Genomic DNA, 7,172 nt, shown 5'->3' on the forward strand with positions numbered 1-7,172 from the left:
AAATGTAAAGTCAATAAGAGTTCATCACCTTTTGTAGAGCACATACAGGAGTTATTCCTATTTTCCCACCAGCTCTGCCATGATTGGTCACTTTTCTATTACACTTTTTCAAGGTTGAGCAGTGACAATGGCATCGTTGATCAAAACCTCCTTCAATCTGGTCCAGCAAGGCAGGCCATGGAGGGCTGTGACATCACTGACATCTGATTGTCCCATCTTACTTCAAAGACAAACTAAATCCTGAAATGGTCAACAGTTAGGCGCAGGGCACATGTAGAGATAGACAACCATTCGGACTTACACTCAGACCGTCTCTGAGTGAGAATTGAATTAGGCCTGCAACAAAGACAGGTGATCATGCTGTCAAACCAACACAACACTAAAACATCCTCAATGGCTTCCTCTAAGGTTACTTGTGTAAGCAAGACATATGCGGAAGATTTAGCTCAACACGTCTTAAAGTGGTAGCTTACATGTTGAAACGTTTGATTAGTGAAATCAATTGGATTACAAACATTTGGCGATGTTACTGCCCGGACCGGACTACATGGCAACGTATGCTCTGAGGTAAGATGGCTCCCAAAACACAGACATTATTGCTCTTCCTCTGTACTTTCGACTTTTATTGGTTGCTATGTGCATTTATCATTTGTGAATTTGAGGTGAACAATCTCGGGTTATTTTTAAACCAATTTAGCTAGTTCCCAGATTGCGCTAGCCACTAGCGCTAGCATGTTACAACAAAAGCAACGACAACATTGTTGATTCATCTCTTATTTTCATACACTTTAACAACAATCTCAACTTTTGGGGTGTGAAGGAATATTAAATTACTATATTAAATGTAATCTTTGCGTGTCCAAAATAATTGTATTCAGGATCTGATGAAGAAGTTTTCCTGCAAGAATTTATTTAGAGGCCTCTAAAGACACAGTCAGAATATCACATCAGAATGCAACGTGATGATTCCAAGTGTGTGACAATTGTATGAACATCGACTCATTTATACAAAAAAGATAAAAGGTTCCTCCTCCTGGCTCTTGATTGAACAAAGGGCAGACATGTCATCTCCTAGTGACCAAATGTGTGATGTTATTAGCAAACAGACGTGATGTTATTAGTAAACAGACATTTACATACAGTTCCCCTTCTTGACTGGGGGAGAAATGCAATTAGGATCTAACCCCAGACTTTTAGTCTCTAATGCCAAAAGACTCTGACACATCATGCACATTGCCCCTCCAACAGCATTTGAGGGTACAAAGATCAAATAAAGTTCACAAAATCATTACTCCACTGTATTCTTTTAAACACTCATGCTTATATCACATTGATATGCCTATAAGTAAATTCAAAAACAGTAAAACATCAAATTGAAAATATTAAATGTCTTCAGTCCTACCATTGAACTTCTATAAGTTCAAAAACCGGACATTTAATCCCACAATAGTCTAGAGAGAAAGTCCAGCGCGAATCTTGATCGTCGCAAAAATGAAGCAATGTTTATGTGTGGAGTTCAGAAAATAAGAATAGCAGGTGAGAGAGAAAGAGAAAGAGAGAGAGAGAAAGATAGAGGGGCTTAGCAGTCAAAATTCAGTTTGATTCATTAAAAAATTCGGTGGAAGGGGCATAATAAATGTGAGGCATAACACTATGTGATGTGGTTAAGTGTCACGACGCAATAGCAGATGTGTCCGTCCCTCGAAGCCATCTCCTGATGAAGGTCTTGTTGAATGAAAAGTGCGTTCGACAGTTGGTCAAATTTTTTTTAAAAAGAGGCGTTTGTCAGCCTTTTTCCGAACCCTGGCTCACTGCCAGAGATCGCAGGAAAGGTCACGGGACTTCATTCCCAGTGTGACTCAATCCTTGTGAATTGATGAAAAGGGGATTTGAGTGATTTCCCCCTTTCAAACAGCAGATTGACATTTGATCAGCTTTTCCAACTGTGTCAATCCGTGCCCAGGGAAAAGGCACTCCAATGAATCTTCTTTCAGCGACCTCCTCCTTGTCCTTGGGCAGCTTGTCAGGTAGACACTGGAACCGGGTGTGGTGGGATCCGTTAGATGGCTCCAATTGGTGTGGACGCAGATCAGCAGCTTAGTCAACCCCCTCAGTCGGTTTCAATTGATGTGATTTGATGAGCCTGGGACCTCGTGGCTCACGTGGTGGATGTGACCCCCACCATTATGATCAGCAAACCAATCTGTGTGCAAAATCATTTTCATTTAGTCACTCATAACATATAGTCTTCATTCTTTACTTTGAAAAGAGCACCTGGTAATTTTTAGCAAATGTTAATTGTTTAAGTTCTGTAGGTCCTGAAACATGCTGTTGGACACGGAAAAAGTTATTTTTGTTGTGGCATTCAAACAGAATCCGTTTAATGACATTTGTACATTCAATGGCATAATAATGAAAGTCTTGTTGCCATTGAAACTTTATGAGGCCAATTGTTTAATATTTCTATTTTTCTTTAATGTCCTTGAGATCAGAGATAATATATGTTTTAATCAATGCCTTTTCTATATCTTATGAAGTTTTGTTTTTTCAAGTGGGTTTGTCTGATCCAATCATCCTAGGAAACCCTTATGATGGTAGATAATGATTAATCAAATATTTTACCATGATATTTACTGTTGTAGATTTTAGCATAAATGTGCTCTTTGTTGTACATCAAATTTCTGTATTTTTAATGCTGGTTTCTTATTATAGCAGTGTAAATCATTTAAAAACAACATCATCTTAACTCAGAACTATTCATGTCCGGCCGGGCCATGAACAGTCTGAGAAGAGATTTATACTTATACCTTAAATAAACACTGCAGTTCATTTTTAACAACTTGTCTCATGAAAAAATGTCACCCAGGTGTGTCAATGTTCCTTCCACACCTAAATGGCATATTCCATGGGCTCTAGAAATTATACTTTTCAATCGTTTCTGAGATGGAACATACTTACCGTATTTCTGCTATAAGGGTCGTCTTTTGTCATCTTTGTAGAACTTACTTTTCCTCCCATGGTCAAATCCTCCAATTCTCCGCTCCATTCTTTGCCTGTAAATTCCTCACACCAAACTTCATTCTCACATCAGACTTCCTTTTGATACACCGACAGACCAGTCATTCTCACATCAGACAGACCAGTCATTCTCACATCAGACTTCCTTTTCAACAAACTCAGACAGACCAATCATTCCCCCATCTGATAAAGATCAATTTTGATCATTTCAGACCTGAATGTGAAAACTGCAGCCGCTTCCAAATTGCTGCTTCAAAGAGGAAAAACAGACACCTTGTGTCCTGTAGATTAAAAAACAACCAAATTGTGACAATTTGGCCAACACCAGAACTATAAAAAGATTTCCAGCTGAGCTAGCCAGGAGCCATCAAAACAAAAGCCTTTGAGGCAAGAGTTTGTAATGTAAATTTGAATCCTGTAGATTAGAAAAACAACCAACTTAAGCAGATGTAAATTAAGATCCTGCAGCGGAGGACTTTTAGGGTCAGGAAGAGAAGAATTATTATTATTATTATTATTTTTTTTAAACAACCCATTAATCTATTGCAGGTCACAAATCTTCCAAATATCTGCCATCTCAACTAGTAAAAGGAACGAGTTATAATCAGAAAAACAAAACAAAATCCCTACTTTAAACCTACCAAAAAGTATTCTTAAGATGCTAACTAACCTCACCTCTTCTACAGAGTAGTGGGGGCTTGTAAAAACACAGCAGGGAACTTTGCCTTTGTGCATTCCCCGTGGAATCCAAAGATCAGTGCTGTTGAGCTTAATCAAAATTAAAAATTTAACCAGCAAATTTGCCGTAAGTGTTCCATATCTGAGTCCACTCTGAGAAGCCAAAGTTATAAAAGAGAAATGGGGGAAAAAAATAGAAGGCCAAATTCAACAAGCATCGAACAACGGAAAATATAGTATTTAAGGATTAGAATGAATTTTGTACTACCTTAATTCACATAAGCTGTTCTCAATTTCCGAAACTGCGTTGCTATAGATCACATCTCCTTTCTGACATAGTACAGAGTGCAAATGTCTACAAACAGAATACAACATACGACCTCAGGCACCAAACTCAGATGATTCCAGAACTTTGAGTCCACAACTGTAGTTCATATTCCTTCCTGTCCTTGTCGATAGCAGTTTATGCAGGGCAAAGTTCAAAGCGGGCACTGGGCTTTGTGTACTGGAGTTCTCAGGAAAAGTTCATCATGACAGAATCGATGGTTATCCTGTCTGCTCAAAAAGTTGCTGGACATTATGCTCAAACAATGCATAAGAGTCATTGAACAGTCACAGGACGAGCGGATTTACAGTGTACCATCCTTTTTGCAGTCCGTGTGGTCACTTCCCCCCCGAAAGTGACCATTGTTCAGTTCGCCGTCCACTCTGAACATCAAGCATAGCAGGAGAATGCTGTTCATTCCATTTTCAGCACTTTTCGGTTGAGTCACCCAAGTGAAACACCTTTCAGTCAAAGATTGAACCTGCCTGAAACATTTATACACTCAGAACAGACAGAGGGAGATGAGATCATAGCAAGAGAACACTGCTTGTTGTCATTCAATTTCCAAGAAAAAATAAATAAAAAATTCCCCCAAAATCGTTTGTTTTTCAAACTATTTTTAATTGATTCATTTATTTAATTTTGTGGTTTTATTTGAATTTGATCACTACACTATAGCAAGTAGTAGTACTATATTTACGCATATGTCTACCATAGACATCTTCATTATGTGTTACCTCAAATTTAAGAAAATGTGACAGCTGTCAGTCTGGCCACTTGGATGGAAGTCCTTTCCAGACTTCTAGAATGGGACTCAGATAAAGACAAAGGTTAAATCATTTTCACACTTACGAATAAGTTATCAGAGATGCAGGGGAAATATAAAATCAAAAATGAAAAGTCTATTTCAATTAAAATTTGGTTTTATTACTTATTCAACTATATTAAAATTTGGTTTTATTACTCATTCAACTATAAAAACACAGATCTGATTTTAAAAATAATATGATAGTGGCCTGTAGTTAACACCTAGACCTCTATATCCTTCCGCATAGCAGGACCAATTTGATCTTAACAGATTAGCATTAGAAGACCCCTGCTATTCACACACAACAGACTACAAGTTTCCCAAATGGAGACAATGGAAGAGAGGACTAAACGTATCACACCCCCCTGTCCTTTTTTATCTAGTTTAATTTAATTTTAACAGACAACAGTACAAATCACCACCTTCTTAAAACAGCAGCTCACGGCCCCCATCCTTTCAAAATATGCAGATTTCCTGCTACCATTCTTTTTCACCCTTTTTTGAGGACAAAGAAACTGGAGAGAGAGGAAATTTTTTCCACCTCTTTTCCATTGAAATCTACTCTTTTCCTCTTCCTACAAAACGCCATTCATATACATCCTATCTTATCTCGCTCATTTTTGGAGACACAAAATACCTGCCTTCCAACAAACTCAGTCCTTCTTTCACTTACTGTAACTTCAGTTTCCTCTCCCTTGTCATAAAGGCATTGAGGAGAAAAAACACAAAAACAAGAAGAAATCAAATCCCCCCTTTAAACTCACAATTCACACATGCTTCACATATTCATAGTTTCAACAAACACTCACACAACACACACTCCTCAACTTAATTCAGTGGCGTCTCAGTTGTTGAACCACAGACGAACACAAACCTCTCCGAAGTGCGCACTCATTTGTAAAATACACCGTTTATTCGTCTAATAATAACTTCACCACGTACTTATAGCTCAAATGTCGACTTATTCGCGCACAATCCATCGCAACGTTACGGCTGCGACACAGACACGTCGCGCACATTGTAAGACAACCAACGAAAAACCGCGTGGCCACAACACACCATGGAGCTTAACAAACAAACAAACAAACGCGTTCACTCAACAATTCATTTCTAAGCCAAGAGCTCTCGCTTGGTTCAAATTTTCCCCCCGGGTCATCTTTCACAGTCAACACTTCATCCAATTTATGTTCCAATTTCTTAACAGATGCGGCTGCCCGCAGCTAACTCATCCTTAGCCTTAAAAACAGATTCGCACGGTAGCATCTTACCAAAAATTCATCTCCTGCGCAAAACTCGTACGCTGTCAGAGCCGCTAGCTTAGCATCAGTTTCCTCATTCTCAAAATCACTTAACATCGTCATCTGCGCACCGTCTAACTTTTCTTCCATTCGAAGAAACTTATAGAAGTGTTTTTCACGGAGGTAATCAGCGTCTGGCGCTGTTTACACAATCAAATTCCACAAACACACCACACTTTACAACGGTGAGAACCAACCACTATCACAATTAGTGCGCATTCATACATTTAAAAGAGTTTCATACTTACGTTGACGCCGTGGTGGAAATGCGTCCAGCATCATGAACTCACTGTTCGCTTAGCGACCAATTCTGACTCTCGACCGGAAGTCTATGCAAACCTCCTTAGTTACGGTCAATTTTTTCCGTCCATAATATGTAGTAATTAGTCGTTTTTAATATTTATAAAGTCAGTGACGTCTCACTTATTATACTACGATATAACAGATCAAAAGTATTCTCATTAATCCCCCCAAAAAAAAAATATATATATATTTTTTTTTTCAGACAAACACAAACAAGACGAAAACGAAACAGATATTAAATACCTTTTGCGCGACTTCAACAAATATATCCGGATCTTCACGGGCGGCTTAAACCACACAGCTCTCGAACGTAACAATGTACGGACGGCTAATATTACACCACACACCGTTAATATACGGGTGTTCAACACAGCAGACGCCTTGTGTGATCAACACAGGCCGCTTAAAGCACAACACACACAACAGCACTCACTTAAGTGTGATCAACACTTAGCGGCTAATAACACAACTACAATCAACCCAACAGCCAATCCCCCGTGGTACCCAATGTCACATGCCGTTTTAAACGGCGAAGCGCTTCGACTTGACGTCACTTCCGTAAACACGGGGCATTCCTATGCGCGACTTAATATTTTCCCGGCTTCTGATTTAACACAACAGACACTCACCGAGGAATTATGTCCCTCGTTTCAGTAACTCCACACAGCACACACCTTGTTAACACACAGGCGGCTAATCCACTCCGCACTCCCAGTATCTTATATACTGACGGCTTATTCAT

At 39.1% G+C, this 7,172-nt stretch overlaps 1 long non-coding RNA gene across 1 annotated transcript; it reads right to left on the reverse strand.

Annotated features, from left to right (window-relative positions):
* Positions 1 to 887: 887 nt before the first annotated feature.
* On the reverse strand, positions 888 to 6,944 carry LOC144057601 (uncharacterized). Its single transcript, XR_013295294.1, has 2 exons — positions 6,674 to 6,944; positions 888 to 2,203 (listed from the first exon to the last, which is right to left on the reverse strand). It is a non-coding gene; the product is annotated as an uncharacterized LOC144057601 (long non-coding RNA).
* Positions 6,945 to 7,172: the final 228 nt, after the last annotated feature.

The sequence above is a fragment of the Vanacampus margaritifer genome, chromosome 9 (genome assembly GCF_051991255.1).
Source record: "Vanacampus margaritifer isolate UIUO_Vmar chromosome 9, RoL_Vmar_1.0, whole genome shotgun sequence".
NCBI lineage: Eukaryota > Metazoa > Chordata > Actinopteri > Syngnathiformes > Syngnathidae > Vanacampus > Vanacampus margaritifer.